Here is a 10,708-nt window from a genome sequence, read left to right on the forward strand (position 1 = left end):
AAACTATTGACACGTTGTCCAAGTATGTTTGCTTGTTCTGACAAGTCTCACAGGCAATCAGCGTAATACGACACACATTTTGCACTGCAACACACACATGGGCACTAAAACTTAAAGTATGCTTGTCGCTGAGAGTAAATCTCGTATGATATCAAAGTCAGTCAAACATTATAGTGACACCCTTAAATTAATTATTATACTTGCATATTATAATAACCAATGCACACGTGCTTTTTGTACTTGATAAACGTTAAATAACTTCTCAAAGAGTTTACTTTCGAGAAATCGACTCTAACTTGTTGCACCATCTGCTTTGAAGATGTTACATGTCTGTCATCACCTATGGTTGTGATGTGTATACATAGGACAAGTTGTCGTATATGTGCAATTTCAGTGCTACATTGCGATAAACCCGCTGAAATATCTTCTTTCGTCCTGATATCCTGCTCTTCCCTCTCCTTCCGCGCCTCTTCCTCCCCCTATCTTTGTCGTTCTGCTCCCACTCTCTGTCAGTCACGTCTTCCCCCTCTCTCTGTCCATCTATTCCGCCCTCCACGCTCTCTCTCCCAGTTACCTTCTCGCCCCATGTCTTTGTGTATTTCCTGTTTCTCCCTCTATGTGTCCATTCCTCCACCCCACCTCACTGTCCATCTCCTCTTTCCCTCTCTTTGTGACCATGGGCCTTGTTTATAGTTATAGCAAAGAAAACCTTGATTGGAAATTGAAGTCACTTAAAACTAATGGGTAAATCAGTTATGATCATTCGTATATGGGGTAAGATACAGACCTCTCTAGTTGCTGGATCTGCGTGGACAGTAGCTTCAGTGACAATATTTAGCATACTTTTACTTTGTCAATGGACAGTATTACAAAGTTTCAGATGATTAACATTCCACAGCAGCGTTCTGATCACATGCCAATAAGCCACAAATACAGTTTTTGTATGTTATATATTTATATATTACATATATTTTAAATATATAGCCTACGTAAGTCCGAGTGGTTATTGGAGTATCGTGCAAAAAATTGAAGTAAATTGATCAAGAACTTTTCGATATTCCTGCTGACAACTTTACCCCTATATGTACACTCCTGGAAATTGAAATAAGAACACCGTGAATTCATTGTCCCAGGAAGGGGAAACTTTATTGACACATTCCTGGGGTCAGATACATCACATGATCACACTGACTGAACCACAGGCACATAGACACAGGCAACAGAGCATGCACAATGTCGGCACTAGTACAGTGTATATCCACTGTGCGGTCCCCTACGGCACTGCGTAGGATCCTACGGTCTTGGCGTGCATCCGTGCGTCGCTGCGGTCCGGTCCCAGGTCGACGGCCACGTGCACCTTCCGCCGACCACTGGCGACAACATCGATGTACTGTGGAGAACTCACGCCCCACGTGTTGAGCAATTCGGCGGTACGTCCACCCGGCCTCCCGCATGCCCACTATACGCCCTCGCTCAAAGTCCGTCAACTGCACATACGGTTCACGTCCACGCTGTCGCGGCATGCTACCAGTGTTAAAGACTGCCATGGAGCTCCTATGCCACGGCAAACTGGCTGACACTGACGGCGGCGGTGCACAAATGCTGCGCAGCTAGCGCCATTCGACGGCCAACATCGCGGTTCCTGGTGTGTCCGCTGTGCCGTGCGTGTGATCATTGCTTGTACAGCCCTCTCGCAGTGTCCGGAGCAAGTATGGTGCGTCTGACACACCGGTGTCAATGTGTTCTTTTTTCCATTTCCAGGAGTGTATATATGAGAGACAACAATGTTTTTTTTTCTGAAAAGCATGTTGGATTTATTTAAGATATCAATATATCATATTATTCTGCACCATTTTGCATACAAAACCCTATTACGCCAAAGTTATTGGAAGCGCCTGTATGGCTGCATGGTACCATGCAACTGGTCGATGTCGGAGCACACGCCTTACTGCATCAATAACCTCCTTATCATCCCCTTAACAATTCCTGCAGAGTGCATCCTTCATTGGGTCAAGCAGATGAAAGTCTGAAGGTGCGAGATCCGGGCTGTAGGGTGAATTAGTATGAACAGTCCAATAAAGTATCGTAACGATGTTCGACAAAAAGCTCGTAACGCGCAAGCAGTTCGGCACAGACCAACCTTCGTTGCTCTTTATGGTCTTCTGTTACGCGACTAGGAAACCAGCGGTCACACACCATTGAATACCCCAACTGGTGGACGAGGCTGTCAGCATTGTCGACAGGGAAGTCCAATTGTGCAGCGAGGTGTTTGACTGTGATTCATCGATCCCCTTGAATGAGAGTGTCCGCACGTCCCTGAATTGCAACAGTCACAGCTGTGTGCAGCCGGCCGACACGCAGGAGTACGGGCACGTTTGCGCGACCTTGCTGCGATTATAACAGACGCTTCGGTCAGCGACTCACCGTGCTTTCGTTCACTGACAGGTCTCTGTAGACATTTGCGAGCGCCTATGAATATCTGCGAATCTGCGATGTCCTGGTTCGCCGACACAAAAAAAGGAAAAAGAAAAAAAATAAAAGAACCTCAGCGACAGCTCTCTGCTTGGAACTCACCTCCGTTGAAGACGCTATTTAGAACTCTACATATAGTATCGCTTCCCCCCATGAACCATGGACCTTGCCGTTGGTGGGGAGGCTTGCGTGCCTCAGCGATACAGATAGCCGTACCGTAGGTACAACCACAACGGAGGGGTATCTGTTGAGAGGCCAGACAAACGTGTGGTTCCTGAAGAGGGGCAGCAGCCTTTTCAGTAGTTGCAAGGGCAACAGTCTGGATGATTGACTGATCTGGCCTTGTAACAATAACCAAAACGGCCTTGCTGTGCTGGTACTGCGAACGGCTGAAAGCAAGGGGAAACTACGGCCGTAATTTTTCCCGAGGGCATGCAGCTTTACTGTATGATTAAATGATGATGGCGTCCTCTTGGGTAAAATATTCCGGAGGTAAAATAGTCCCCCATTCGGATCTCCGGGCGGGGACTACTCTAGAGGATGTCGTTATCAGGAGAAAGAAAACTGACGTTCTACGGATCGGAGCGTGGAATGTCAGGTCCCTTAATAGGGCAGGTAGGTTAGAAAATTTGAAAAGGGAAATGGATAGGTTAAAGTTAGATATAGTGGGAATTAGTGAAGTTCGGTGGCGGGAGGAACAAGACTTCTGGTCAGGTGACTACAGGGTTATAAACACAAAGTCAAATAGGGGTAATGCAGGAGTAGGTTTAATAATGAATAGGAAAATAGCAACGCGGGTAAGCTACTACAAACAGCTTAGTGAACGCATTATTGTGGCCAAGATAGATACGAAGCCCACACCTACTACAGTAGTACAAGTTTATATGCCAACTAGCTCTGCAGATGACGAAGAAATTGAAGAAATGTATGATGAAATAAAAGAAATTATTCAGATAGTGAAGGGAGACGAAAATTTAATAGTCATGGGTGACTGGAATTCGAGAGTAGGAAAAGGGAGAGAAGGAAACGTAGTAGGTGAATATGGATTGGGGCTGAGAAATGAAAGAGGAAGCCGCCTGGTAGAATTTTGCACAGAGCACAACTTAATCATAGCTAACACTTGGTTTAAGAATCATGATAGAAGGTTGTATACATGGAAGAACCCTGGAGATACTAAAAGGTATCAGATAGATTATATAATGGTAAGACAGAGATTTAGGAACCAGGTTTTAAATTGTAAGACATTTCCAGGGGCAGATGTGGACTCTGACCACAATCTATTGGTTATGACCTGTAGATTAAAACTGAAGAAACTGCAAAAAGGTGGTAATTTAAGGAGATGGGACCTGGATAAACTGAAAGAACCAGAGGTTGTACAGAGTTTCAGGGAGAGCATAAGGGAACAATTGACAGGAATGGGGGAAAGAAATACAGTAGAAGAAGAATGGGTAGCTTTGAGGGATGAAGTAGTGAAGGCAGCAGAGGATAAAGTAGGTAAAAAGACGAGGGCTAGTAGAAATCCTTGGGTAACAGAAGAAATATTGAGTTTAATTGATGAAAGGAGAAAATATAACAATGCAGTAAATGAAGCAGGCAAAAAGGAATACAAACGTCTCAAAAATGAGATTGACAGGAAGTGCAAAATGGCTAAGCAGGGATGGCTAGAGGACAAATGTAAGGATGTAGAGGCTTATCTCACCAGGGGTAAGATAGATACTGCCTACAGGAAAATTAAAGAGACCTTTGGAGATAAGAGAACCACTTCTATGAACATCAAGAGCTCAGATGGAAACCCAGTTCTAAGCAAAGAAGGGAAAGCAGAAAGGTGGAAGGAGTATATAGAGGGTCTATACAAGGGCGATGTACTTGAGGACAATATTATGGAAATGGAAGAGGATGTAGATGAAGATCAAATGGGAGATACTATACTGCGTGAAGAGTTTGACAGAGCACTGAAAGACCTGAGTCGAAACAAGGCCCCCGGAGTAGACAACATTCCATTGGAACTACTGACGGCCTTGGGAGAGCCAGTCCTGACAAAACTCTACCATCTGGTGAGCAAGATGTATGAAACAGGCGAAATACCCTCAGACTTCAAGAAGAATATAATAATTCCAATCCCAAAGAAAGCAGGTGTTGACAGATGTGAGAATTACCGAACAATCAGTTTAATAAGCCACAGCTGCAAAATACTAACACGAATTCTTTACAGACGAATGGAAAAACTGGTAGAAGCCGACCTCGGGGAAGATCAGTTTGGATTCCGTAGAAATACTGGAACACGTGAGGCAATACTGACCTTACGACTTATCTTAGAAGAAAGATTAAGGAAAGGCAAACCTACGTTTATGGCATTTGTAGACTTAGAGAAAGCTTTTGACAATGTTGACTGGAATACTCTCTTTCAAATTCTAAAGGTGGCAGGGTTAAAATACAGGGAGCGAAAGGCTATTTACAATTTGTACAGAAACCAGATGGCAGTTATAAGAGTCGAGGGACACGAAAGGGAAGCAGTGGTTGGGAAGGGAGTAAGACAGGGTTGTAGCCTCTCCCCGATGTTATTCAATCTGTATATTGAGCAAGCAGTGAAGGAAACAAAAGAAACATTCGGAGTAGGTATTAAAATCCATGGAGAAGAAATAAAAACTTTGAGGTTCGCCGATGACATTGTAATTCTGTCAGAGACAGCAAAGGACTTGGAAGAGCAGTTGAACGGAATGGATGGTGTCTTGAAGGGAGGATATAAGATGAACATCAACAAAAGCAAAACGAGGATAATGGAATGTAGTCGAAGTAAGTCGGGTGATGTTGAGGGTATTAGATTAGGAAATGAGACACTTAAAGTAGTAAAGGAGTTTTGCTATTTGGGGAGCAAAATAACCGATGATGGTCGAAGTAGAGAGGATATAAAATGTAGACTGGCAATGGCAAGGAAAGCGTTTCTGAAGAAGAGAAATTTGTTAACATCGAGTATAGATTTAAGTGTCAGGAAGTCTTTTCTGAAAGTATTTGTATGGAGTGTAGCCATGTATGGAAGTGAAACATGGACGATAAATAGTTTGGACAAGAAGAGAATAGAAGCTTTCGAAATGTGGTGCTACAGAAGAATGCTGAAGATTAGATGGGTAGATCACATAACTAATGAGGAGGTACTGAATCGGATTGGGGAGAAGAGGAGTTTGTGGCACAACTTGACCAGAAGAAGGGATCGGTTGGTAGGACATGTTCTGAGGCATCAAGGGATCACCAATTTAGTATTGGAGGGCAGCGTGGAGGGTAAAAATCGTAGGGGGAGACCAAGAGATGCATACACTAAGCAGATTCAGAAGGATGTAGGTTGCAGTAGGTACTGGGAGATGAAGAAGCTTGCACAGGATAGAGTAGCATGGAGAGCTGCATCAAACCAGTCTCAGGACTGAAGACCACAACAACAACAACATATAGTATCGTCACCTATCGCAACTTCATCAAACTATAGCGCTGAAGCGTGAATATTCCACGATGTCCCACACCAAATTTAGCATTTTTTCAATCGAAATTGACCGAGAAAGAAATGTGTTGCTTTATTTATTGCACTCCCTTCGCATTTACATAGCACATAATACACTCCTGGAAATTGAAATAAGAACACCGTGAATTCATTGTCCCAGGAAGGGGAAACTTTATTGACACATTCCTGGGGTCAGATACATCACATGATCACACTGACAGGACCACAGGCACATAGACACAGGCAACAGAGCTTGCACAATGTCGGCACTAGTACAGTGTATATCCACCTTTCGCAGCAATGCAGGCTGCTATTATCCCATAGAGACGATCGTAGAGACGCTGGATGTAGTCCTGTGGAACGGCTTGCCATGCCATTTCCACCTGGCGCCTCAGTTGGACCAGCGTTCGTGCTGGACGTGCAGACCGCGTGAGACGACGCTTCATCCAGTCCCAAACATGCTCAATGGGGGACAGATCCGGAGATCTTGCTGGCCAGGGTAGTTGACTTACACCTTCTAGAGCACGTTGGGTGGCACGGGATACATTCGGACGTGCATTGTCCTGTTGGAACAGCAAGTTCCCTTGCCGGTCTAGGAATGGTAGAACGATGGGTTCGATGACTGTTTGGATGTACCGTGCACTATTCAGTGTCTCCTCGACGATCACCAGTGGTGTACGGCCAGTGTAGGAGATCGCTCCCCACACCATGATGCCGGGTGTTGGCCCTGTGTGCCTCGGTCGTATGCAGTCCTGATTGTGGCGCTCACCTGCACGGCGCCAAACACGCATACGACCATCATTGGCACCAAGGCAGAAGCGACTCTCATCGCTGAAGACGACACGTCTCCATTCGTCCCTCCATTCACGCCTGTCGCGACACCACTGGAGGCGGGCTGCACGATGTTGGGGCGTGAGCGGAAGACGGCCTAACGGTGTGCGGGACCGTAGCCCAGCTTCATGGAGACGGTTGCGAATGGTCCTCGCCGATACCCCAGGAGCAACAGTGTCCCTAATTTGCTGGGAAGTGGCGGTGCGGTCCCCTACGGCACTGCGTAGGATCCTACGGTCTTGGCGTGCATCCGTGCGTCGCTGCGGTCCGGTCCCAGGTCGACGGGCACGTGCACCTTCCGCCGACCACTGGCGACAACATCGATATACTGTGGAGACCTCACGCCCCACGTGTTGAGCAATTCGGCGGTACGTCCACCCGGCCTCCCGCATGCCCACTATACGCCCTCGCTCAAAGTCCGTCAACTGCACATACGGTTCATGTCCACGCTGTCGCGGCATGCTACCAGTGTTAAAGACTGCGATGGAGCTCCGTATGCCACGGCAAACTGGCTGACACTGACGGCGGCGGTGCACAAATGCTGCGCAGCTAGCGCCATTCGACGGCCAACACCGCGGTTCCTGGTGTGTCCGCTGTGCCGTGCGTGTGATCATTGCTTGTACAGCCCTCTCGCAGTGTCCGGAGCAAGTATGGTGGGTCTGACACACCGGTGTCAATGTGTTCTTTTTTCCATTTCCAGGAGTGTACTTCAAAATACGTTACCTGTGTCCGTCCGAGTGTTTGACAGAGAATCGCGTAAAAATTTCAAGTAAATAGGGCAAGAATTTTTCGAGATTTTTGGAACAACGTTTTATCCGTGTGTTTGTTACAGAATCCTCTAAAAATTTTAACTAAACTGGCCAAGAACTTTTTGAGAGTTTTGGTACCAATGTCGTGGCCTTATATGGCAGTGGTAAAAAGCTCAGTTAAGTTACGTAGCATCTATTTCAAGTCAGATTAGGGTCTAACTTTCAGTCATTCATTTAAATTCAAAAGTTCGTTCATAAAACTCTCACTTCCTATGGAAGCAGAAACGTTTTCTCCAACTCACCATAGTACACTGACCATGTGAAACAAACAAGGATGGAACATAGCAGCATACCACATGGAATTCTTTCTTCTGAAATATTCCAGATGCCGTTCCCTTTCGTCTGTTCAAGTGGCACTTCTTAGGTTCACCAAATTATGTGCCTGGCGGATAGCAAGAGGTGGGCCAGTCCCTGACCTCCACGTTCTCCGATCCCAAAGCGAGTAGATATTTATTTGTCCGGGCATTTGGAAGTTGTGAATCGAACCGCAGCACAGGATGCAGACAGGTTTCTTGGGTGTATTGAGGAGCCTGCAAATGCCGAAAGACATCAGCGGATGTGCTATACAGTACAACGGCTGATTGATGTGTGGTCAGATGGCTGCGACCGTTGGGGTTTTATGGGAATGTGCATGAGGTGTGGATGACGAAATAAAATACGATCCTTCTCATTAACTCGCCGAAAATCAAAGTTATAAACTGTTTACAAGTTCTACGGCAGCTCGGAGCCCCCATGTGTTACTGTAAGAAAAGATTTACACACACGTTACACAGTACAAACACATAAATGGGCCCCTGCAGACGTGGCTGGACTTACAAGTTTGGCTACGTTTTGTCTATAGGGTGCCAACCACATTCGTCGCAATGAACCCAATGTTCCACAAAAGTAATTGACATTAATGCAGGCAGGATTTTCTATGCAAAAATTACATACATACCCACATATATTTTAAACTTTCATGTATTCGATATATTTCCAATACGAACATAGAAAAACCGAAAGTCACAGTTCACAATAAATTTGTTTCAGAACCTGACCGAGTTTCTTAAGATCTTGGAGGCGGCTGAATAAACCGATTAATTGCGTGAGTTACCTTTAGAAAACCGTTAAAGTCGCACAGTGTCTCAAAATGTAAACACCACAGTGGCTACGCACTGAAACTTTCTAACAAGGGAACCCCCCTCAGATTTAGTTATAAGTTGGCACAGTGGATAGGCCTTGAAAAACTGAACACACATCAATCGAGAAAACAGGAAGAAGTTGTGTGGAACTATCAAAAAATAAGCAAAATATACAAACTGAGTAGTCCATGTGCAACATAGGCAACATTAAGGAGACCATAGGCGCAATAGCGCCGTGGTCCGGTGGTTGGCGTGAGCAGCTACGGAACGAGAGGTCCTTGGTTCAAGTCTTCCTTCGAGTGAAAAATTTACTGTCTTTATTTTCGCAAAGTTATGATCTGTCCGTTAGTTCATTGACGTCACTGTTCACTGTAATAAGTTTAGTGTCTGTGTTTTGCGACCGCACCGCAAAACCGTGTGATTAGTAGACGAAAGGACGTGCCTCTCCAATGGGAACCGAAACCATTTGATCACAAGGTCAACCGATTCCTCCACAGAAAAACACGTCTGATATATTCTATACGACACTGGTGACGGCATGTGCGTCACATGACAGGAATATGTTGTCGACCCACCCAACTTGTACACTTGGCGAATGGGTAAAAAGATTCTTCTACCTTTCCCGATTTAGGTTATCTTGTGGATGTGATAATCACTCCCAAAAAACTGATGAAAACATAATAGTTTGTCACATAAACTGAAAATTAAGAATTAAACTTTTCACTCGAGGGAAGACTTGAACCAAGGACCTCTCGTTCCGCAGCTGATTACAGTAACCACGGGACCACGACGCACCTGTGCTTGCATTATCCTTGATGTTGCCTATCTTCCACATGGACTACTCAGTTTATATATTTTGCTCATTTTTTCATATTTCAGCACAACTTCTTCCTGTTTTCCCGACTGATGTGTGTTCAGTTTTTCAAGGCCTATCCACTGTGCCAACTTATAACTAAATCTGAGGGGGGTGCGATGGGGAGGTTCCCTTGTAAGAGTGCCTTGTATCATACGCAACCTGAAAAATAACAAGTCCATCAGATGCCGAAAAATACCATGTCGAAAAGTAGGAACTCTGAATAATTCACACACTCCAGCTAGTGGTTATTTCACCACTCATCGGATGAAACTTTGGTTCAAATGGTTCAAATGGCTCTGAGCACTATGCGACTTAACATCTGAGGTCATCAGTCCCCTAGAACGTCGAACTACTTAAACCTAACTAACCTAAGGACATCACACACATCCATGCCCGAGGCAGGATTCGAACCTGCGACCGTAGCGGTCGCGCGGTTCCAGACTGAAGCGCCTTGAACCTCTCGGCCACTTTACCGAAACACAAACTAACGTAGTGTGAACGCCTCCAACGGCATCCGGAGATAGACTCCTCTCGAAAATGCCGCTGTTCACCCAGGGAACCTCGGTCAAGCACCACCGAAGTTAGATAACTAAAACTAAAAACTAAACTCCTCCCGCACCGCCCATGAAGGCCGAAAGGTACCGACTGGCCGCCGTGTCATCTTCAGCCCACAGGCGTCACTGGATGCGGATATGGAGGGGCATGTGGTCAGCATACTGCTCTCCCGGCCGCATGTCAGTTTCCGACACCAGAGCCGCTACTTCTCAATCAACTCACAAGGGCTGAGTGCACCCCGCTTGCCAACAGCACTCGGCACTTGGATGGTCACCCATCCAAGTGCTAGCTCAGCCCGACAGCGCTTAACTTCGATGATCTGATCGGAACCAGTGTTACCACTGCGGCAGGGCCGTTGGCAGTCAGATAGCTACTGAATTTTCAAATCGCTGAAATTCTTAATTTTAACCTTTTATACACGTATGATACATCAAATTAATGGTAATTTTCCGTGAAATATTATGCTGTTATCTGTTTTCTTTTATCTGCTATTGTTTATTTATAAACAATAATGTCTATGTTTTTTCTCTGTTTTTGGATTTATAAGTGTAAATATTAACAACAAATTATGCAT

The 10,708-nt window shown here is 45.4% G+C and overlaps 1 pseudogene; it reads right to left on the bottom strand.

Moving 5' to 3' along the window:
* Positions 1 to 10,377: 10,377 nt before the first annotated feature.
* LOC126254139 (5S ribosomal RNA) lies at positions 10,378 to 10,494 on the bottom strand (annotated as a pseudogene).
* Between the last annotated feature and the right edge of the window lie 214 nt (positions 10,495 to 10,708).

Source organism: Schistocerca nitens, chromosome 4 (assembly GCF_023898315.1).
Source record: "Schistocerca nitens isolate TAMUIC-IGC-003100 chromosome 4, iqSchNite1.1, whole genome shotgun sequence".
Taxonomy (NCBI): Eukaryota; Metazoa; Arthropoda; class Insecta; order Orthoptera; family Acrididae; genus Schistocerca; species Schistocerca nitens.